We start from the raw sequence: 23,400 nt of genomic DNA on the forward strand, positions 1-23,400 counted from the left end.
ATTAAAAGACCTAAACTCTTTTTTTTTTTTTTTTTTTTTTTTTTTTTTCTCATAAAACCTGAAATCTATTTGCATTTTTATGTTGTTGTGCCTTTTTTTACATTGATATACATTTTTATTTGTTAAAAATAACAAACTAATACAACAAGTACAGAGAAACACTCAGTAATTTTTATATCACAAGTAAATTCTCAGTTTTATAGTCTTCCAAAGTTCTTTATGTATCTTTTGTAGATTTCTTTACAGGCAAAATTTCTCAAACTTTTTGCTGCATTTCTTAACTAGTATTCATATAAAGAAGACCTGAATTCAACTTCATACGATTCTAAATCTAGTATAAATATATAGGTTGCGAAGCATGCATTTTTGATCTGTTGAAAAAGTACGCTCAGGGGGCACTTGTAATTGAACCAAGGACCTCTTGATCTGCAGTCAAATGCTCTACCACTGAGTTATACCCCCTATACTTGAAAAATGCAAACGCTCACTTTTTTTTTCAACATGCAATCTGAAAAATGTTCAAATGCTCTACCACTAAGCTATGCCACCTATATTTGAAAAATGTAAACTCTTCTTTTTTAACATGAAACCTGAAATTTTCTTCAGTTTATATATGGTTGTGTTTTTTTTACTTTGATATGCATTTTTCTTTGTTCAAAATAATTAACTTTAGCAAAAAGTACAGAGGAACTCTCAGGAATTTTTATTTTACCAGTCAAATCTTAGTTTTAGAGTCTTCCAATGTGCTTTAAGAAAGACAAAAACATGAATTCAACTTCACATGGTTCAAAAGCTTGCATAAATATGTAGGTAAGAAATCATGTACAGTATTATTAATCCATTGTAAATGCACCTTCAGGGGTCACTTGGAGATAAACCAAAGATCTCTTGATCTGCAGTCTAACTGTCTACCAAAGAGATATACCCCCTAATATTAAAAGACCTAAATTTTTTTTTTTTTTTTTTTTTTTCCTCATAAAACCTGAAATCTATTTGCATTTTTATGTTGTTCTGCCTTTTTTTACATTGATATACATTTTTATTTGTTAAAAATAACAAACTAATACAACAAGTACAGAGAAACACTCAGTAATTTTTATATCACAAGTAAATTCTCAGTTTTATAGTCTTCCAAAGTGCTTTATGTATCTTTTGTAGATTTCTTTACAGGCAAAATTTCTCAAACATTTTGCTGCATTTCTTAACTAGTATTCATATAAAGAAAACATGAATTCAAATTCATACGGTTCTAAATCTAGTATAAATATATAGGTAGCGAAGCATGTATTTTTAATATGTTGAAAATGTACGTTGAGGGGGCATTCGGAGTTGAACCAAGGACCTCTTGATCTGCAGTTAAATGCTCTACCACTGAGATATATCCCCTATATTCGAAAAATGCAAACGCTCAATTTTTTTTTTTCAACATGCAATCTGAAAAATGTTCAAATGCTCTACCACTAAGCTATGCCACCTATATTTGAAAAATGTAAACTCTTCTTTTTTAACATGAAACCTGAAATTTTCTTCAGTTTATATATGGTTGTGTTTTTTTACTTTGATATGCATTTTTCTTTGTTCAAAATAATTAACTTTAGCAAAAATTACAGAGGAACTCTCAGGAATTTTTATTTTACCATTCAAATCTTAGTTTTAGAGTCTACCAATGTGCTTTAAGAAAGACAAAAACATGAATTCAACTTCACATGGTTCAAAAGCTTGCATAAATATGTAGGTAAGAAATCATGTACAGTATTATTAATCCATTGTAAACGCAACTTCAGGGGGCACTTGGAGTTAAACCAAAGATCTCTTGATCTGCAGTCTAACTGTCTACCAAAGAGATATATCCCCTAATATTAAAAGACATAAACTTTTTTTTTTTTTTTTTTTTTTTTCCTCATAAAACCTGAAATCTATTTGCACAGTTTTATGTTGTTGTGCCTTTTTTACATTGATATAAATTTTTATTTGTTAAAAATAACAAACTAATACAACAAGTACAGAGAAACACTCAGTAATTTTTATATCACAAGTAAATTCTCAGTTTACTTGAGAATAGTAGTCTTCCAATGTGCTTTATATATCTTTTGTAGATTTCTTTACAGGCAAAATTTCTCAAACTTTTTGCTGCATTTCTTAACTAGTATTCATATAAAGAAAACATGAACTCAACTTCATACGGTTCTAAATCTAGTATAAATATATAGGTAGCGAAGCATGTATTTTTAATATGTTGAAAATGAACCTTCAGGGGGCACTCGGAGTTGAACCAAGGACCTCTTGATCTGCAGTCAAATGCTCTACCACTGAGGTATACCCCCTATATTCAAAAAATACAAACGCTCATTTTTTTTTCTCAACATGCAATCTGAAAAATGTTCAAATGCTCTACCACTAAGCTATGCCACCTATATTTGAAAAATGTAAACTCTTCTTTTTTAACATGAAACCTGAAATTTTCTTCAGTTTATATATGGTTGTGTTTTTTTACTTTGATATGCATTTTTCTTTGTTCAAAATAATTAACTTTAGCAAAAAGTACAGAGGAACTCTCAGGAATTTTTATTTTACCAGTCAAATCTTAGTTTTAGAGTCTACCAATGTGCTTTAAGAAAGCACAAAAACATGAATTCAACTTCACATGGTTCAAAAGCTTGCATAAATATGTAGGTAAGAAATCATGTACAGTATTATTAATCCATTGTAAACGCATCTTCAGGGGGCACTTGGAGTTAAACCAAAGATCTCTTGATCTGCAGTCTACCACTGAGATATACCCCCTAATATTAAAAGACCTAAACTCTTTTTTTTTTTTTTTTCTCATAAAACCTGAAATCTATTTGCATTTTTATGTTGTTGTGCCTTTTTTTACATTGATATACATTTTTATTTGTTAAAAATAACAAACTAATACAACAAGTACAGAGAAACACTCAGTAATTTTTATATCACAAGTAAATTCTCAGTTTTATAGTCTTCCAAAGTTCTTTATGTATCTTTTGTAGATTTCTTTACAGGCAAAATTTCTCAAACTTTTTGCTGCATTTCTTAACTAGTATTCATATAAAGAAGACCTGAATTCAACTTCATACGATTCTAAATCTAGTATAAATATATAGGTTGCGAAGCATGCATTTTTGATCTGTTGAAAAAGTACGCTCAGGGGGCACTTGTAATTGAACCAAGGACCTCTTGATCTGCAGTCAAATGCTCTACCACTGAGTTATACCCCCTATACTTGAAAAATGCAAACGCTCACTTTTTTTTTCAACATGCAATCTGAAAAATGTTCAAATGCTCTACCACTAAGCTATGCCACCTATATTTGAAAAATGTAAACTCTTCTTTTTTAACATGAAACCTGAAATTTTCTTCAGTTTATATATGGTTGTGTTTTTTTTACTTTGATATGCATTTTTCTTTGTTCAAAATAATTAACTTTAGCAAAAAGTACAGAGGAACTCTCAGGAATTTTTATTTTACCAGTCAAATCTTAGTTTTAGAGTCTTCCAATGTGCTTTAAGAAAGACAAAAACATGAATTCAACTTCACATGGTTCAAAAGCTTGCATAAATATGTAGGTAAGAAATCATGTACAGTATTATTAATCCATTGTAAATGCACCTTCAGGGGTCACTTGGAGATAAACCAAAGATCTCTTGATCTGCAGTCTAACTGTCTACCAAAGAGATATACCCCCTAATATTAAAAGACCTAAATTTTTTTTTTTTTTTTTTTTTTTTCCTCATAAAACCTGAAATCTATTTGCATTTTTATGTTGTTCTGCCTTTTTTTACATTGATATACATTTTTATTTGTTAAAAATAACAAACTAATACAACAAGTACAGAGAAACACTCAGTAATTTTTATATCACAAGTAAATTCTCAGTTTTATAGTCTTCCAAAGTGCTTTATGTATCTTTTGTAGATTTCTTTACAGGCAAAATTTCTCAAACATTTTGCTGCATTTCTTAACTAGTATTCATATAAAGAAAACATGAATTCAAATTCATACGGTTCTAAATCTAGTATAAATATATAGGTAGCGAAGCATGTATTTTTAATATGTTGAAAATGTACGTTGAGGGGGCATTCGGAGTTGAACCAAGGACCTCTTGATCTGCAGTTAAATGCTCTACCACTGAGATATATCCCCTATATTCGAAAAATGCAAACGCTCAATTTTTTTTTTTCAACATGCAATCTGAAAAATGTTCAAATGCTCTACCACTAAGCTATGCCACCTATATTTGAAAAATGTAAACTCTTCTTTTTTAACATGAAACCTGAAATTTTCTTCAGTTTATATATGGTTGTGTTTTTTTACTTTGATATGCATTTTTCTTTGTTCAAAATAATTAACTTTAGCAAAAATTACAGAGGAACTCTCAGGAATTTTTATTTTACCATTCAAATCTTAGTTTTAGAGTCTACCAATGTGCTTTAAGAAAGACAAAAACATGAATTCAACTTCACATGGTTCAAAAGCTTGCATAAATATGTAGGTAAGAAATCATGTACAGTATTATTAATCCATTGTAAACGCATCTTCAGGGGGCACTTGGAGTTAAACCAAAGATCTCTTGATCTGCAGTCTACCACTGAGATATACCCCCTAATATTAAAAGACCTAAACTCTTTTTTTTTTTTTTTTCTCATAAAACCTGAAATCTATTTGCATTTTTATGTTGTTGTGCCTTTTTTTACATTGATATACATTTTTATTTGTTAAAAATAACAAACTAATACAACAAGTACAGAGAAACACTCAGTAATTTTTATATCACAAGTAAATTCTCAGTTTTATAGTTTTCCAAAGTTCTTTATGTATCTTTTGTAGATTTCTTTACCAGCAAAATTTCTCAAACTTTTTGCTGCATTTCTTAACTAGTATTCATATAAAGAAAACATGAATTCAAATTCATACGGTTCTAAATCTAGTATAAATATATAGGTAGCGAAGCATGCATTTTTAATCTGTTGAAAATGTACCTTCAGGGGGCACTCGGAGCTGAACCAAGGACCTCTTGATCTGCAGTCAAATGCTCTACCACTGAGCTATACCCCCTATATTTGAAAAATGCAAACGCTCTCTTTTTTTTTCAACATGCAATCTGAAAAATGTTCAAATGCTCTACCACTAAGCTATGCCACCTATATTTGAAAAATGTAAACTCTTCTTTTTTAACATGAAACCTGAAATTTTCTTCAGTTTATATATGGTTGTGTTTTTTTACTTTGATATGCATTTTTCTTTGTTCAAAATAATTAACTTTAGCAAAAAGTACAGAGGAACTCTCAGGAATTTTTATTTTACCAGTCAAATCTTATAGTCTTTTATAGTTTTTTAGTCTTTCAATGTGCTTTATATATCTTTTGTAGATTTCTTTTCAGGCAAAATTTCTCAAACTTTTTGCTGCATTTCTTTACTAGTATTCATATAAAGAAAACATGAATTCAACTTAATACGGTTCTACATCTAGTATAAATTTATAGGTAGCGAAGCATGTATTTTTAATCTGTTGAAAATATACCTTCAGGGGGAACTCGGAGTTGAACCAAGGACCTCTTGATCTGCAGTCAAATGCTCTACCACTGAGCTATAACCCCTATATTTCAAAAATGCAAACGCTCACTTTTTTTTTTTCAACATGCAATCTGAAAAATGTTCAAATGCTCTACCACTAAGCTATGCCACCTATATTTGAAAAATGTAAACTCTTCTTTTTTAACATGAAACCTGAAATTTTCTTCAGTTTATATATGGTTGTGTTTTTTTACTTTGATATGCATTTTTCTTTGTTAAAAATAATTAACTTTAGCAAAAAGTACAGAGGAACTCTCAGGAATTTTTATTTTACCAGTCAAATCTTAGTTTTAGAGTCTACCAATGTGCTTTAAGAAAGCACAAAAACATGAATTCAACTTCACATGGTTCAAAAGATTGCATAAATATGTAGGTAAGAAATCATGTACAGTATTATTAATCCATTGTAAACGCATCTTCAGGGGGCACTTGGAGTTAAACCAAAGATCTCTTGATCTGCAGTCTACCACTGAGATATACCCCCTAATATTAAAAGACCTAAACTCTTTTTTTTTTTTTTTCTCATAAAACCTGAAATCTATTTGCATTTTTATGTTGTTGTGCCCTTTTTTACATTGATATACATTTTTATTTGTTAAAAATAACAAACTAATACAACAAGTACAGAGAAACACTCAGTAATTTTTATATCACAAGTAAATTCTCAGGTTTATAGTCTTCCAAAGTGCTTTATGTATCTTTTGTAAATTTCTTTACAGGCAAAATTTCTCAAACTTTTTGCTGCATTTCTTAACTAGTATTCATATAAAGAAAACATGAATTCAAATTCATATGGTTCTAAATCTAGCATAAATACATAGGTAGCGAAGCATGTATTTTTAATCTGTTGAAAATGTACATTCAGGGGGCACTCGGAGTTGAACCAAGAACCTCTTGATCTGCAGTCAAATGCTCTACCACTGAGCTTTACCCCCTATATTCTGAAAATGCAAACGCTCAATTTTTATTTTCAACATGCAATCTGAAAAATGTTCAAATGCTCTACCACTAAGCTATGCCACCTATATTTGAAAAATGTAAACTCTTCTTTTTTAACATGAAACCTGAAATTTTCTTCAGTTTATATATGGTTGTGTTTTTTTACTTTGATATGCATTTTTCTTTGTTAAAAATAATTAACTTTAGCAAAAAGTACAGAGGAACTCTCAGGAATTTTTATTTTACCAGTCAAATCTTAGTTTTAGAGTCTACCAATGTGCTTTAAGAAAGCACAAAAACATGAATTCAACTTCACATGGTTCAAAAGCTTGCATAAATATGTAGGTAAGAAATCATGTACAGTATTATTAATCCATTGTAAACGCATCTTCAGGGGGCACTTGGAGTTAAACCAAAGATCTCTTGATCTGCAGTCTACCACTGAGATATACCCCCTAATATTAAAAGACCTAAACTCTTTTTTTTTTTTTTTTTTTTTTTTTCTCATAAAACCTGAAATCTATTTGCATTTTTATGTTGTTGTGCCTTTTTTTACATTGATATACATTTTTATTTGTTAAAAATAACAAACTAATACAACAAGTACAGAGAAACACTCAGTAATTTTTATATCACAAGTAAATTCTCAGTTTTATAGTCTTCCAAAGTTCTTTATGTATCTTTTGTAGATTTCTTTACAGGCAAAATTTCTCAAACTTTTTGCTGCATTTCTTAACTAGTATTCATATAAAGAAGACCTGAATTCAACTTCATACGGTTCTAAATCTAGTATAAATATATAGGTTGCGAAGCATGCATTTTTGATCTGTTGAAAAAGTACGCTCAGGGGGCACTTGTAATTGAACCAAGGACCTCTTGATCTGCAGTCAAATGCTCTACCACTGAGTTATACCCCCTATACTTGAAAAATGCAAACGCTCACTTTTTTTTTCAACATGCAATCTGAAAAATGTTCAAATGCTCTACCACTAAGCTATGCCACCTATATTTGAAAAATGTAAACTCTTCTTTTTTAACATGAAACCTGAAATTTTCTTCAGTTTATATATGGTTGTGTTTTTTTTACTTTGATATGCATTTTTCTTTGTTCAAAATAATTAACTTTAGCAAAAAGTACAGAGGAACTCTCAGGAATTTTTATTTTACCAGTCAAATCTTAGTTTTAGAGTCTTCCAATGTGCTTTAAGAAAGACAAAAACATGAATTCAACTTCACATGGTTCAAAAGCTTGCATAAATATGTAGGTAAGAAATCATGTACAGTATTATTAATCCATTGTAAATGCACCTTCAGGGGTCACTTGGAGATAAACCAAAGATCTCTTGATCTGCAGTCTAACTGTCTACCAAAGAGATATACCCCCTAATATTAAAAGACCTAAATTTTTTTTTTTTTTTTTTTTTTTCCTCATAAAACCTGAAATCTATTTGCATTTTTATGTTGTTGTGCCTTTTTTTACATTGATATACATTTTTATTTGTTAAAAATAACAAACTAATACAACAAGTACAGAGAAACACTCAGTAATTTTTATATCACAAGTAAATTCTCAGTTTTATAGTCTTCCAAAGTGCTTTATGTATCTTTTGTAGATTTCTTTACAGGCAAAATTTCTCAAACATTTTGCTGCATTTCTTAACTAGTATTCATATAAAGAAAACATGAATTCAAATTCATACGGTTCTAAATCTAGTATAAATATATAGGTAGCGAAGCATGTATTTTTAATATGTTGAAAATGTACGTTGAGGGGGCATTCGGAGTTGAACCAAGGACCTCTTGATCTGCAGTTAAATGCTCTACCACTGAGATATACCCCCTATATTCGAAAAATGCAAACGCTCAATTTTTTTTTTTCAACATGCAATCTGAAAAATGTTCAAATGCTCTACCACTAAGCTATGCCACCTATATTTGAAAAATGTAAACTCTTCTTTTTTAACATGAAACCTGAAATTTTCTTCAGTTTATATATGGTTGTGTTTTTTTACTTTGATATGCATTTTTCTTTGTTCAAAATAATTAACTTTAGCAAAAATTACAGAGGAACTCTCAGGAATTTTTATTTTACCATTCAAATCTTAGTTTTAGAGTCTACCAATGTGCTTTAAGAAAGACAAAAACATGAATTCAACTTCACATGGTTCAAAAGCTTGCATAAATATGTAGGTAAGAAATCATGTACAGTATTATTAATCCATTGTAAACGCAACTTCAGGGGGCACTTGGAGTTAAACCAAAGATCTCTTGATCTGCAGTCTAACTGTCTACCAAAGAGATATATCCCCTAATATTAAAAGACATAAACTTTTTTTTTTTTTTTTTTTTTTTTTCCTCATAAAACCTGAAATCTATTTGCACAGTTTTATGTTGTTGTGCCTTTTTTACATTGATATAAATTTTTATTTGTTAAAAATAACAAACTAATACAACAAGTACAGAGAAACACTCAGTAATTTTTATATCACAAGTAAATTCTCAGTTTACTTGAGAATAGTAGTCTTCCAATGTGCTTTATATATCTTTTGTAGATTTCTTTACAGGCAAAATTTCTCAAACTTTTTGCTGCATTTCTTAACTAGTATTCATATAAAGAAAACATGAACTCAACTTCATACGGTTCTAAATCTAGTATAAATATATAGGTAGCGAAGCATGTATTTTTAATATGTTGAAAATGAACCTTCAGGGGGCACTCGGAGTTGAACCAAGGACCTCTTGATCTGCAGTCAAATGCTCTACCACTGAGGTATACCCCCTATATTCAAAAAATACAAACGCTCATTTTTTTTTCTCAACATGCAATCTGAAAAATGTTCAAATGCTCTACCACTAAGCTATGCCACCTATATTTGAAAAATGTAAACTCTTCTTTTTTAACATGAAACCTGAAATTTTCTTCAGTTTATATATGGTTGTGTTTTTTTACTTTGATATGCATTTTTCTTTGTTCAAAATAATTAACTTTAGCAAAAAGTACAGAGGAACTCTCAGGAATTTTTATTTTACCAGTCAAATCTTAGTTTTAGAGTCTACCAATGTGCTTTAAGAAAGCACAAAAACATGAATTCAACTTCACATGGTTCAAAAGCTTGCATAAATATGTAGGTAAGAAATCATGTACAGTATTATTAATCCATTGTAAACGCATCTTCAGGGGGCACTTGGAGTTAAACCAAAGATCTCTTGATCTGCAGTCTACCACTGAGATATACCCCCTAATATTAAAAGACCTAAACTCTTTTTTTTTTTTTTTTCTCATAAAACCTGAAATCTATTTGCATTTTTATGTTGTTGTGCCTTTTTTTACATTGATATACATTTTTATTTGTTAAAAATAACAAACTAATACAACAAGTACAGAGAAACACTCAGTAATTTTTATATCACAAGTAAATTCTCAGTTTTATAGTCTTCCAAAGTTCTTTATGTATCTTTTGTAGATTTCTTTACCAGCAAAATTTCTCAAACTTTTTGCTGCATTTCTTAACTAGTATTCATATAAAGAAAACATGAATTCAAATTCATACGGTTCTAAATCTAGTATAAATATATAGGTAGCGAAGCATGCATTTTTAATCTGTTGAAAATGTACCTTCAGGGGGCACTCGGAGCTGAACCAAGGACCTCTTGATCTGCAGTCAAATGCTCTACCACTGAGATATACCCCCTATATTTGAAAAATGCAAACGCTCTCTTTTTTTTTCAACATGCAATCTGAAAAATGTTCAAATGCTCTACCACTAAGCTATGCCACCTATATTTGAAAAATGTAAACTCTTCTTTTTTAACATGAAACCTGAAATTTTCTTCAGTTTATATATGGTTGTGTTTTTTTACTTTGATATGCATTTTTCTTTGTTCAAAATAATTAACTTTAGCAAAAAGTACAGAGGAACTCTCAGGAATTTTTATTTTACCAGTCAAATCTTATAGTCTTTTATAGTTTTTTAGTCTTTCAATGTGCTTTATATATCTTTTGTAGATTTCTTTTCAGGCAAAATTTCTCAAACTTTTTGCTGCATTTCTTTACTAGTATTCATATAAAGAAAACATGAATTCAACTTAATACGGTTCTACATCTAGTATAAATTTATAGGTAGCGAAGCATGTATTTTTAATCTGTTGAAAATGTACCTTCAGGGGGAACTCGGAGTTGAACCAAGGACCTCTTGATCTGCAGTCAAATGCTCTACCACTGAGCTATAACCCCTATATTTCAAAAATGCAAACGCTCACTTTTTTTTTTTCAACATGCAATCTGAAAAATGTTCAAATGCTCTACCACTAAGCTATGCCACCTATATTTGAAAAATGTAAACTCTTCTTTTTTAACATGAAACCTGAAATTTTCTTCAGTTTATATATGGTTGTGTTTTTTTACTTTGATATGCATTTTTCTTTGTTAAAAATAATTAACTTTAGCAAAAAGTACAGAGGAACTCTCAGGAATTTTTATTTTACCAGTCAAATCTTAGTTTTAGAGTCTACCAATGTGCTTTAAGAAAGACAAAAACATGAATTCAACATCACATGGTTCAAAAGCTTGCATAAATATGTAGGTAAGAAATCATGTACAGTATTATTAATCCATTGTAAACGCACCTTCAGGGGGCACTTGGAGTTAAACCAAAGATCTCTTGATCTGCAGTCTAACTGTCTTCCACTGAGATATACCCCCTAATATTAAAAGACCTAAACTCTTTTTTTTTTTTTTTTCTCTCATAAAACCTGAAATTTATTTGCATTTTTATTTTGTTGTGCCTTTTTTTACATTGATATACATTTTTATTTGTTAAAAATAACAAACTAATACAACAAGTACAGAGAAACACTCAGTAATTTTTATATCACAAGTAAATTCTCAGTTTTATAGTCTTCCAAAGTTCTTTATGTATCTTTTGTAGATTTCTTTACAGGCAAAATTTCTCAAACTTTTTGCTGCATTTCTTAACTAGTATTCATATAAAGAAAACATGAATTCAAATTCATACGGTTCTAAATCTAGTATAAATATATAGGTAGCGAAGCATGCATTTTTAATGTGTTGAAAATGTACGTTCAGGGAGCACTTGGAGCTGAACCAAGGACTTCTTGATCTGCAGTCAAATGCTCTACCACTGAGCTATACCCCCTACATTTGAAAATTACAAACGCTCAATTTTTTTTTTCAACATGCAATCTGAAAAATGTTCAAATGCTCTACCACTAAGCTATGCCACCTATATTTGAAAAATGTAAACTCTTCTTTTTTAACATGAAACCTGAAATTTTCTTCAGTTTATATATGGTTGTGTTTTTTTACTTTGATATGCATTTTTCTTTGTTCAAAATAATTAACTTTAGCAAAAAGTACAGAGGAACTCTCAGGAATTTTTATTTTACCAGTCAAATCTTATAGTCTTTTATAGTTTTATAGTCTTTCAATGTGCTTTGCATATCTTTTGTAGATTTCTTTTCAGGCAAAATTTCTCAAACTTTTAGCTGCATTTCTTATCATAGAATCATAGAATCATAGAATCGTAGAGTTGGAAGGGACCTCCTGGGCCATCTGGTCCAACCCCCTGCTCAAAGCAGGATTCGCTAAATCATCCCAGTCAGATGTCTGTCCAGCCTCTGTTTGAAGACTTCCATTGAAGGAGAACTCACCACTTCTTGTGGCAGCCTGTTCCACTCATTGATCACTCTAACTGTCAAAAAGTTTTTTCTAATATCTAATCTGTGTCTCCTCCCATTCAGTTTCATCCCATTGCTTCTAGTCTTTCCTTGTGCAAATGAGAATAAAGTTGATCCTTCTACAATGTGACAGCCCTTTAGATATTTGTAGACAGCTATTAAGTCTCCTCTCAGTCTTCTCTTTTGCAAACTAAACATTCCCAAATCCTGCAACCTTTCCTCATAAGACAGGGTTTGCAGACCGGTCACCATTCTGGTCGCTCTTTTCTGAACTTGCTCCAGTTTGTTGATGTCTTTTTTAAAATGTGGTGCCCAAAAGTGGACACAATATTCCAGATGAGGTCTGACCAAAGAGGAGTAGAGGGAAATAATGACTTCACGTGATCTAGACTGTATGCTTCTGTTAATACATCCTAGAATTGCATTTGCCTTTTTTGCTGCTGCATCACACTGTTGACTCATATTCAGTCTGTGATCTATTAGTATACCCAAGTCTTTTTCACATGTGCTGTCACTTAGCCCTATTCCTCCCATTCTATATATGCTTTTTCCATTTTTATTGCCCAGATGTAGTACTTTGCATTTCTCCCTGTTAAAAACCATTCTGTTTGTTGCTGCCCACTTCTCCAGTTTATTTAAAACTTTTTGAATCCTCTCTCTCTCTTCTCTAGTATTAGCTATCCCTCCTAGCTTTGTGTCATCAGCAAATTTAATCAGTTTACCCTCAATGCCTTCATCTAAATCGTTGATAAAGATGTTGAACAATACAGGGCCCAGGACAGAGCCCTGTGGTACCCCACTTGAGACATTCTTCCAACTGGATGTGCAGCCATTTACGACCACTCTTTGGGTCCGATCACTAAGCCAGTTATGAATCCACCTAACAGTTGCCTTGTCCATTCCATACTTAATCATTTTTTCAATAAGGATTGTATGAGAGACTTTGTCAAATGCTTTGCTGAAGTCAAGATATACTATATCTACAGCATTTCCTTGATCCACCCAATCAGTGATACCATCATAGAAGGAAATTAAGTTAGTCTGACATGACTTATTAGTTACAAACCCATGCTGACTCTGTTTAATCACTTCATTCTTATCCAGGTATTGACATACATGTTGTTTAATAATTTGTTCAAAGATCTTTCCTGGTATAGAAGTCAGACTCACCGGCCTATAGTTACCTGGGTCCACCTTCTTCCCCTTTTTGACGATAGGAACAACATTTGCTCTTCTCCAGTCTTCTGGCACTTCTCCTGTTCTCCAAGAATTTTCAAAGATTATAGAGAGGGGTTCAAAAATTTCTTCTGCTATCTCCTTCAGTACTCTGGGGTGTAATTCATCTGGACCTGGAGACTTGAATTCATTTAGGCTAGCTAAGTGTTTCCTCACTATCTTTCTGTTTATAGATATCCTGGATTCTTCTATTCCCTTAATAGGACAGTGAATAACAGTTGATGTTACATTTCCTTTCTGAGAGAAAACAGATGCAAAATAGTAATTTAAAAGTTCAGCCTTCTCAACATCCTGTCTTACCATTGCATCATTTTCATCCTGTAAAAATCCTATAGCATCTTTGACTTTTCTTTTACTTTTGACATATCCCCAAAATCCTTTATTATTGCTTTTGACATCTCTTGCAAGCCTCAATTCATTTTCAGCTTTAGATAATCTGATTTGTGCCCTGCAGGTTCTGCAGACAGCATTATATTCTTCTTTAGATATGCCTCCCTCTTTCCATTTTATAAACATTTTTTTCTTCCTTTTTAGCATGTGCTTAAGTTCTGTGTTCATCCATCCTGGTTTCCTTAACTGCTTCCTATTCTTCCCTCTTTTCGGAATTGTTAACAACTGTGCTTTGAGAATTTCATTTTTCAAGATTTCCCATCCTTCCTGGACATTTTTGTCTTTAAGGATATCCAGCCATTGGATCCCTCCAATTCTCTTTCTGAATCCCTTAAAATCTGCCTTTCTGAAATCTAACCTTGACGTCTGAGTCTTCACAGGTCTTCCGCCTCTAGTTATCCAAAATTCTAAAATAGCATGGTCGCTACCTCCTAGGGTCCCAGCCACTTTTACCTCCTCAACCATTTCCTCCCTGTTTATAAGGATTAGATCCAAGGTAGCAGTTCCCCTTGTTTTCTCCCTTACCTTTTGGAAGATAAAGTTGTCAGCAAGAGAGGATAAGAATTTCCTTGACCTGTTAGTTTTGCCTGAGAGAGATTCCCAACAAATGTCTGGATAGTTGAAATCTCCCATGACAACTATGTCATATTTTTTGGAGAACTTGGCCATTTGATGCATAAAGAGTTCATCCATAGCTTCAGCTTGCACAGGCGGCCTGTAGTAAATGCCTACAATGGTGTCCTTTCCATTGTTCTGTCCTTGTATTCTTACCCAAACAGTTTCCACAGAACTCCCAGTCTCTGAAGCTTCAATCTCTGTGCAGATATACGCGTTTCTAACATACAATGCGACACCTCCTCCTCGTTTATCAAGTCTGTTTCTTGCAAATAAGTTGTATCCTTCTAGTCTTGTATTCCAATCATGTGTATTGTCCCACCAAGTTTCAGTGATTCCAATGACATCATATTTCTTTTCCTGTGTTAGTAGTTCCAATTCTCCTTGTTTGTTGCCCATGCTTTGTGCATTAGTATAGAAACATTTTAGTTTGTGATTGGTTTCTGTTTCTCCAATATTTTTATTAATTAGATTCTTTCGTCTTTGTTCTTCCTTTCCACTTCTAATAGCAGAGTTCTCAATAGCATTTGTCAGGTGTATGGCTTTTTCTGGTCTTTTGCTTCCCTTCCCATGTTGTTCTAGTTTAAAGCTCTCCTTACAAGTGTAGCAAGGCGACTTCCAAATACATGCTTACCAGTCTTCGTAAGGTGCACCCCATCTCTAGCAAGTAGTCCATCGTATAAGTAGTTCACTCCGTGATCCAGAAATCCAAATCGTTGCTGACGGCACCATCGACGTAGCCAGTTGTTCACCTGCAGAATCTTATTCCACCTCCTTGTTCCATGGCCATCCACTGGGAGGATGGAAGAGAAGACCACCTGCGCTCCCAGTTCTTTCACTTTCTTACCTAAGTCTTCAAAGTCTCTGCAGATGGTTTCCAGGTCGTTTCTTGCAGTGTCATTTATCCCCACATGTAGTAGCAGGAATGGGTAGTCATCTGTAGGTCTGAAGAGTCCTGATATCCTGTCAGACACATCTTTAATTTTTGCACCTGGAAAAAATTACATCTTAACTAGTATTCATATAAAGAAAACATGAATTCAACTTCATACGGTTCTAAATCTAGTATAAATATATAGGTAGCGAAGCATGTATTTTTAATCTGTTGAAAATGTACCTTCAGGGGGCACTCGGAGTTGAACCAAGGACCTCTTGATCTGCAGTCAAATGCTCTACCACTGAGCTATACCCCCTATATTCGAAAAATGCAAACGCTCAATTTTTTTTTTTTTACATGCAATATGAAAAATGTTCAAATGCTCTACCACTAAGCTATGCCACCTATATTTGAAAAATGTAAACTCTTCTTTTTTAACATGAAACCTGAAATTTTCTTCAGTTTATATATGGTTGTGTTTTTTTACTTTGATATGCATTTTTCTTTGTTCAAAATAATTAACTTTAGCAAAAAGTACAGAGGAACTCTCAGGAATTTTTATTTTACCAGTCAAATCTTAGTTTTAGAGTCTACCAATGTGCTTTAAGAAAGCACAAAAACATGAATTCAACTTCACATGGTTCAAAAGCTTGCATAAATATGTAGGTAAGAAATCATGTACAGTATTATTAATCCATTGTAAACGCATCTTCAGGGGGCACTTGGAGTTAAACCAAAGATCTCTTGATCTGCAGTCTACCACTGAGATATACCCCCTAAAATTAAAAGACCTAAATTCTTTTTTTTTTTTTCCTCTCATAAAACCTGAAATCTATTTGCATATTTATGTTGTTGTGCCTTTTTTTACATTGATATACATTTTTATTTGTTAAAAATAACAAACTAATACAACAAGCACAGAGAAACACTCAGTAATTTTTATATCACAAGTAAATTCTCAGTTTTATAGTCTTCCAAAGTGCTTTATGTATCTTTTGAAGATTTCTTTACAGGCAAAATTTCTCAAACTTTTTGCTGCATTTCTTAACTAGTATTCATATAAAGAAAACATGAATTCAAATTCATACAGTTCTAAATCTAGTATAAATATATAGGTAGCGAAGGATGCATTTTTAATCTGTTGAAAATGTACGTTCAGGGGGCACTCGGAGCTGAACCAAGGACCTCTTTATCTGCAGTCAAATGCTCTACCACTGAGATATACCCCCTATATTTGAAAAATGCAAACGCTCACTTTTTTTTTCAACATGCAATCTGAAAAATGTTCAAATGCTCTACCACTAAGCTATGCCACCTATATTTGAAAAATGTAAACTCTTCTTTTTTAACATGAAACCTGAAATTTTCTTCAGTTTATATATGGTTGTGTTTTTTTACTTTGATATGCATTTTTCTTTGTTCAAAATAATTAACTTTAGCAAAAAGTACAGAGGAACTCTCAGGAATTTTTATTTTACCAGTCAAATCTTATAGTCTTTTATAGGTTTATAGTCTTTCAATGTGCTTTATATATCTTTTGTAGATTTCTTTTCAGGCAAAATTTCTCAAACTTTTTGCTGCATTTCTTTACTAGTATTCATATAAAGAAAACATGAATTCAACTTCATACGGTTATAAATCTAGTATAAATTTATAGTTAGCGAAGCATGTATTTTTAATCTGTTAACAATGTACCTTCAGGGCGCACTCGGATTTGAACCAAGGACCTCTTGATCTGCAGTCAAATGCTCTACCACTGAGCTATACCCCCTATATTCAAAAAATGCAAACGCTCAATTTTTTTTTTTCAACATGCAATCTGAAAAATGTTCAAATGCTCTACCACTAAGCTATGCCACCTATATTTGAAAAATGTAAACTCTTCTTTTTTAACATGAAACCTGAAATTTTCTTCAGTTTATATATGGTTGTGTTTTTTTACTTTGATATGCATTTTTCTTTGTTCAAAATAATTAACTTTAGCAAAAAGTACAGAGGAACTCTCAGGAATTTTTATTTTACCAGTCAAATCTTAGTTTTAGAGTCTACCAATGTGCTTTAAGAAAGCACAAAAACATGAATTCAACTTCACATGGTTCAAAAGCTTGCATAAATATGTAGGTAAGAAATCATGTACAGTATTATTAATCCATTGTAAATGCATCTTCAGGGGGCACTTGGAGTTAAACCAAAGATCTCTTGATCTGCAGTCTACCACTGAGATATACCCCCTAATATTAAAAGACCTAAACTCTTTTTTTTTTTTTTTTTTTTTTTCTCATAAAACCTGAAATCTGTTTGCATTTTTATGTTGTTGTGCCTTTTTTTACATTGATATACATTTTTATTTGTTAAAAATAACAAACTAATACAAGAAGTACAGAGAAACACTCAGTAATTTTTATATCACAAGTAAATTCTCAGTTTTATAGTCTTCCAAAGTGCTTTATGTATCTTTTGTAGATTTCTTTTCAGGCAAAATTTCTCAAACTTTTTGCTGCATTTCTTAACTAGTATTCATATAAAGAAAACATGAATTCAAATTCATACGGTTCTAAATCTAGTATAAATATATAGGTAGCGAAGTATGCATTTTTAATCTGTTGAAAATGTACGTTCAGCAGGCACTCGGAGTTGAACCAAGGACCTCTTGATCTGCAGTCAAATGCTTTACCACTGAGCAGCGCTCTACCACTGAGCCCTATATTTGAAAAATGCAAACGCTCACTTTTTTTTTTCAACATGCAATCTGAAAAATGTTCAAATGCTCTACCACTAAGCTATGCCACCTATATTTGAAAAATGTAAACTCTTCTTTTTTAACATGAAACCTGAAATTTTCTTCAGTTTATATATGGTTGTGTTTTTTTACTTTGATATGCATTTTTCTTTGTTCAAAATAATTAACTTTAGCAAAAAGTACAGAGGAACTCTCAGGAATTTTTATTTTACCAGTCAAATCTTAGTTTTAGAGTCTACCAATGTGCTTTAAGAAAGCACAAAAACATGAATTCAACTTCACATGGTTCAAAAGCTTGCATAAATATGTAGGTAAGAAATCATGTACAGTATTATTAATCCATTGTAAATGCATCTTCAGGGGGCACTTGGAGTTAAACCAAAGATCTCTTGATCTGCAGTCTACCACTGAGATATACCCCCTAATATTAAAAGACCTAAACTCTTTTTTTTTTTTTTTTTTTTTTTTTTTTTTTTTCTCATAAAACCTGAAATCTGTTTGCATTTTTATGTTGTTGTGCCTTTTTTTACATTGATATACATTTTTATTTGTTAAAAATAACAAACTAATACAAGAAGTACAGAGAAACACTCAGTAATTTTTATATCACAAGTAAATTCTCAGTTTTATAGTCTTCCAAAGTGCTTTATGTATCTTTTGTAGATTTCTTTTCAGGCAAAATTTCTCAAACTTTTTGCTGCATTTCTTAACTAGTATTCATATAAAGAAAACATGAATTCAAAATCATACGGTTCTAAATCTAGTATAAATATATAGGTAGCGAAGTATGCATTTTTAATCTGTTGAAAATGTACGTTCAGCGGGCACTCGGAGTTGAACCAAGGACCTCTTGATCTGCAGTCAAATGCTTTACCACTGAGCAGCGCTCTACCACTGAGCCCTATATTTGAAAAATGCAAACGCTCACTTTTTTTTTTCAACATGCAATCTGAAAAATGTTCAAATGCTCTACCACTAAGCTATGCCACCTATATTTGAAAAATGTAAACTCTTCTTTTTTAACATGAAACCTGAAATTTTCTTCAGTTTATATATGGTTGTGTTTTTTTACTTTGATATGCATTTTTCTTTGTTCAAAATAATTAACTTTAGCAAAAAGTACAGAGGAACTCTCAGGAATTTTTATTTTACCAGTCAAATCTTATAGTCTTTTATAGGTTTATAGTCTTTCAATGTGCTTTATATATCTTTTGTAGATTTCTTTTCAGGCAAAATTTCTCAAACTTTTTGCTGCATTTCTTTACTAGTATTCATATAAAGAAAACATGAATTCAACTTCATACGGTTCTAAATCTAGTATAAATTTATAGTTAGCGAAGCATGTATTTTTAATCTGTTGAAAATGTACCTTCAGGGGGCACTCGGATTTGAACCGAGGACCTCTTGATCTGCAGTCAAATGCTCTACCAATGAGCTATACCCCCTATATTCAAAAAATGCAAACGCTCAATTTTTTTTTTCAACATGCAATCTGAAAAATGTTCAAATGCTCTACCACTAAGCTATGCCACCTATATTTGAAAAATGTAAACTCTTCTTTTTTAACATGAAACCTGAAATTTTCTTCAGTTTATATATGGTTGTGTTTTTTTACTTTGATATGCATTTTTCTTTGTTCAAAATAATTAACTTTAGCAAAAAGTACAGAGGAACTCTCAGGAATTTTTATTTTACCAGTCAAATCTTAGTTTTAGAGTCTACCAATGTGCTTTAAGAAAGCACAAAAACATGAATTCAACTTCACATGGTTCAAAAGCTTGCATAAATATGTAGGTAAGAAATCATGTACAGTATTATTAATCCATTGTAAATGCATCTTCAGGGGGCACTTGGAGTTAAACCAAAGATCTCTTGATCTGCAGTCTACCACTGAGATATACCCCCTAATATTAAAAGACCTAAACTCTTTTTTTTTTTTTTTTTTTTTTTTTTTTCTCATAAAACCTGAAATCTATTTGCATTTTTATGTTGTTGTGCCTTTTTTTACATTGATATACATTTTTATTTGTTAAAAATAACAAACTAATACAACAAGTACAGAGAAACACTCAGTAATTTTTATATCACAAGTAAATTCTCAGTTTTATAGTCTTCCAAAGTGCTTTATGTATCTTTTGTAGATTTCTTTACAGGCAAAATTTCTCAAACTTTTTGCTGCATTTCTTAACTAGTATTCATATAAAGAAAACATGAATTCAAATTCATACGGTTCTAAATCTAGTATAAATATATAGGTAGCGAAGCATGCATTTTTAATCTGTTGAAAATGTACGTTCAGCGGGCACTCGGATTTGAACCAAGGACCTCTTGATCTGCAGTCAAATGCTCTACCACTGAGCTATACCCCCTATTTTTGAAAAATGCAAACGCTCACTTTTTTTTTTCAACATGCAATCTGAAAAATGTTCAAATGCTCTACCACTAAGCTATGCCACCTATATTTGAAAAATGTAAACTCTTCTTTTTTAACATGAAACCTGAAATTTTCTTCAGTTTATATATGGTTGTGTTTTTTTACTTTGATATGCATTTTTCTTTGTTCAAAATAATTAACTTTAGCAAAAAGTACAGAGGAACTCTCAGGAATTTTTATTTTACCAGTCAAATCTTAGTTTTAGAGTCTACCAATGTGCTTTAAGAAAGCACAAAAACATGAATTCAACTTCACATGGTTCAAAAGCTTGCATAAATATGTAGGTAAGAAATCATGTACAGTATTATTAATCCATTGTAAATGCATCTTCAGGGGGCACTTGGAGTTAAACCAAAGATCTCTTGATCTGCAGTCTACCACTGAGATATACCCCCTAATATTAAAAGACCTAAACTCTTTTTTTTTTTTCTCATAAAACCTGAAATCTATTTGCATTTTTATGTTGTTGTGCCTTTTTTTACATTGATATACATTTTTATTTGTTAAAAATAACAAACTAATACAACAAGTACAGAGAAACACTCAGTAATTTTTATATCACAAGTAAATTATCAGTTTTATAGTCTTTCAATGTGCTTTATATATCTTTTGTAGATTTCTTTTCAGGCAAAATTTCTCAAACTTTTTGCTGCATTTCTTTACTAGTATTCATATAAAGAAAACATGAATTCAACTTCATACAGTTCTAAATCTAGTATAAATATATAGGTAGCGAAGCATGTATTTTTAATCTGTTGAAAATGTACCTTCAGAGGGCACTCGGAGTTGAACCAAGGACTTCTTGATCTGCAGTCAAATGCTCTACCACTGAGCTATACCCCCATATTTGAAAAATGCAAACGCTCAATTTTTTTTTTTCAACATGCAATCTGAAAAATGTTCAAATGCTCTACCACTAAGCTATGCCACCTATATTTGAAAAATGTAAACTCTTCTTTTTTAACATGAAACCTGAAATTTTCTTCAGTTTATATATGGTTGTGTTTTTTTACTTTGATATGCATTTTTCTTTGTTCAAAATAATTAACTTTAGCAAAAAGTACAGAGGAACTCTCAGGAATTTTTATTTTACCAGTCAAATCTTAGTTTTAGAGTCTACCAATGTGCTTTAAGAAAGACAAAAACATGAATTCAACATCATATGGTTCAAAAGCTTGCATAAATATGTAGGTAAAAAATCATGTACAGTATTTTTAATCCATTGTAAACGCACCTTCAGGGGGCACTTGGAGTTAAACCAAAGATCTCTTGATCTGCAGTCTAACTGTCTACCACTGAGATATACCCCCTAATATTAAAAGACCTAAACTCTTTTTTTTTTTTTTTTTTTTTTTTTCCCTCATAAAACCTGAAATCTATTTGCACAGTTTTATGTTGTTGTGCCTTTTTTACATTGATATACATTTTTATTTGTTAAAAATAACAAACTAATACAACAAGTACAGAGAAACATTCAGTAACTTTTATATCACAAGTAAATTCTCAGTTTTATAGTCTTCCAATGTGCTTTATATATCTTTTGTAGATTTCTTTACAGGCAAAATTTCTCAAACTTTTTGCTGCATTTCTTAACTAGTATTCATATAAAGAAAACATGAATTCAACTTCATACGGTTCTAAATCTAGTATAAATGTATAGGTAGCGAAGCATGTATTTTTAATCTGTTGAAAATGTACCTTCAGGGGGCACTCGGAGTTGAACCAAGGACCTCTTGATCTGCAGTCAAATGCTCTACCACTGAGCTATACCCCCTATATTTGAAAAATGCAAACGCTCACTTTTTTTTTTTTAACATGCAATCTGAAAAATGTTCAAATGCTCTACCACTAAGCTACGCCACCTATATTTGAAAAATGTAGGGGCGTGGCTTGCGCTCGGGCGATGATGGACGTCTGAGCTGTGAGCTCCCGTGTGGACAACCACAAAAGCGACAATAACGCATGTTAAAAGATGACATTTATTGCTAAATACTTATAAAAACCTTAAAGACTGTCCAAGGACCTTCTACATATCCTTTGTTGAAGATTTGGAGTTCCTGCTTTACTGCCTGCTAAGCCTGGGACAAATAGCTGCTGAGCGGTAAAAATGGCGGGAGCTGCTGTTTAAAACACGGCAAGAGTCCGGGAGTCCCTTCACTAGGCTCTGACGTCATCGGCACTAAGCGGGAACCGGACTGATTTGAAGCCGCCATAATAAAAGAATGACCGTTTACCTGGCCTGAGAGAGCGGTAAGCCTGCAGTGCCTGTCAAGCTGAGGTGAAGCGGTGCCCTTGCGCTGAGGTAAAAAAAGCGCGGGAAGCGGCGCCATCTTGGCACAGTGAAGACCGGGCTATCAGACTAAAGTGAGGAGGCGGGCCGCTACCGCTGACGTCGCAACCGGAGGCAGGATCCAGGAAGAAGGAGGAGGGAGAGGCGGCGAGGACGGGACTGGTGAATACAGCAGCGGTGAAGCCTGCAGGCGGCTGAAAATGTCGCGGTGTCCATTACTGAGGAAGAAGTAAGGAAGGAAGGTGGCTGGAAGAGCCGAGGTCCCGGTGACGTCGCAGGAACATAGAGAATCGCCGCGGTGAACATGACGGATTTCCCAGAAGATTAGGAGCAGCAAAAGACGCTATTAAAACCTTCACTAATAGTCCTGCTGGGGCTGTGGGAAGCAAGAAAGTTTAAATCCTCTGCTCTGCATTAGATAAGTACTACAGCTTGTGGTTATTTTGTGAGGAGGGGGTCTGTTATTTTGAGGATCATTAGGAGCCCTGATATTTAATACAAGTATATATTTGGTGGACTAAACTGGATAATCCATAAAGGCTTCACATAAATAATAACTTCTCTGGGTATTTAAAATTACCTAAAGTTGA

General features: G+C 32.3%; 17 non-coding genes across 17 annotated transcripts; all 17 read right to left on the reverse strand.

Annotated features, from left to right (window-relative positions):
- Positions 1-390: 390 nt before the first annotated feature.
- On the reverse strand, positions 391-462 carry TRNAC-GCA (transfer RNA cysteine (anticodon GCA)). The gene has a single exon. It is a non-coding gene; the product is annotated as a tRNA-Cys (tRNA).
- Positions 463-2,252: 1,790 nt separating this feature from the next.
- On the reverse strand, positions 2,253-2,324 carry TRNAC-GCA (transfer RNA cysteine (anticodon GCA)). The gene has a single exon. It is a non-coding gene; the product is annotated as a tRNA-Cys (tRNA).
- An 840-nt stretch (positions 2,325-3,164) lies between these two features.
- On the reverse strand, positions 3,165-3,236 carry TRNAC-GCA (transfer RNA cysteine (anticodon GCA)). The gene has a single exon. It is a non-coding gene; the product is annotated as a tRNA-Cys (tRNA).
- A 1,765-nt stretch (positions 3,237-5,001) lies between these two features.
- Positions 5,002-5,073, reverse strand: TRNAC-GCA (transfer RNA cysteine (anticodon GCA)). Its single transcript has one exon. It is a non-coding gene; the product is annotated as a tRNA-Cys (tRNA).
- A 470-nt stretch (positions 5,074-5,543) lies between these two features.
- TRNAC-GCA (transfer RNA cysteine (anticodon GCA)) lies at positions 5,544-5,615 on the reverse strand. Its single transcript has one exon. It is a non-coding gene; the product is annotated as a tRNA-Cys (tRNA).
- Positions 5,616-6,455: 840 nt separating this feature from the next.
- TRNAC-GCA (transfer RNA cysteine (anticodon GCA)) lies at positions 6,456-6,527 on the reverse strand. Its single transcript has one exon. It is a non-coding gene; the product is annotated as a tRNA-Cys (tRNA).
- Positions 6,528-7,376: 849 nt separating this feature from the next.
- Positions 7,377-7,448, reverse strand: TRNAC-GCA (transfer RNA cysteine (anticodon GCA)). Its single transcript has one exon. It is a non-coding gene; the product is annotated as a tRNA-Cys (tRNA).
- A 1,791-nt stretch (positions 7,449-9,239) lies between these two features.
- On the reverse strand, positions 9,240-9,311 carry TRNAC-GCA (transfer RNA cysteine (anticodon GCA)). The gene has a single exon. It is a non-coding gene; the product is annotated as a tRNA-Cys (tRNA).
- Positions 9,312-10,151: 840 nt separating this feature from the next.
- On the reverse strand, positions 10,152-10,223 carry TRNAC-GCA (transfer RNA cysteine (anticodon GCA)). The gene has a single exon. It is a non-coding gene; the product is annotated as a tRNA-Cys (tRNA).
- Positions 10,224-10,693: 470 nt separating this feature from the next.
- On the reverse strand, positions 10,694-10,765 carry TRNAC-GCA (transfer RNA cysteine (anticodon GCA)). Its single transcript has one exon. It is a non-coding gene; the product is annotated as a tRNA-Cys (tRNA).
- Positions 10,766-11,615: 850 nt separating this feature from the next.
- On the reverse strand, positions 11,616-11,687 carry TRNAC-GCA (transfer RNA cysteine (anticodon GCA)). The gene has a single exon. It is a non-coding gene; the product is annotated as a tRNA-Cys (tRNA).
- Positions 11,688-15,590: 3,903 nt separating this feature from the next.
- TRNAC-GCA (transfer RNA cysteine (anticodon GCA)) lies at positions 15,591-15,662 on the reverse strand. The gene has a single exon. It is a non-coding gene; the product is annotated as a tRNA-Cys (tRNA).
- Positions 15,663-17,045: 1,383 nt separating this feature from the next.
- Positions 17,046-17,117, reverse strand: TRNAC-GCA (transfer RNA cysteine (anticodon GCA)). The gene has a single exon. It is a non-coding gene; the product is annotated as a tRNA-Cys (tRNA).
- A 2,342-nt stretch (positions 17,118-19,459) lies between these two features.
- On the reverse strand, positions 19,460-19,531 carry TRNAC-GCA (transfer RNA cysteine (anticodon GCA)). Its single transcript has one exon. It is a non-coding gene; the product is annotated as a tRNA-Cys (tRNA).
- Positions 19,532-20,383: 852 nt separating this feature from the next.
- On the reverse strand, positions 20,384-20,455 carry TRNAC-GCA (transfer RNA cysteine (anticodon GCA)). The gene has a single exon. It is a non-coding gene; the product is annotated as a tRNA-Cys (tRNA).
- Positions 20,456-21,291: 836 nt separating this feature from the next.
- On the reverse strand, positions 21,292-21,363 carry TRNAC-GCA (transfer RNA cysteine (anticodon GCA)). The gene has a single exon. It is a non-coding gene; the product is annotated as a tRNA-Cys (tRNA).
- Positions 21,364-22,222: 859 nt separating this feature from the next.
- On the reverse strand, positions 22,223-22,294 carry TRNAC-GCA (transfer RNA cysteine (anticodon GCA)). The gene has a single exon. It is a non-coding gene; the product is annotated as a tRNA-Cys (tRNA).
- Between the last annotated feature and the right edge of the window lie 1,106 nt (positions 22,295-23,400).

Source organism: Dendrobates tinctorius, unplaced genomic scaffold, assembly GCF_039654945.1.
Source record: "Dendrobates tinctorius isolate UK_male_01 unplaced genomic scaffold, ASM3965494v1 ptg000008l, whole genome shotgun sequence".
Taxonomy (NCBI): Eukaryota; Metazoa; Chordata; class Amphibia; order Anura; family Dendrobatidae; genus Dendrobates; species Dendrobates tinctorius.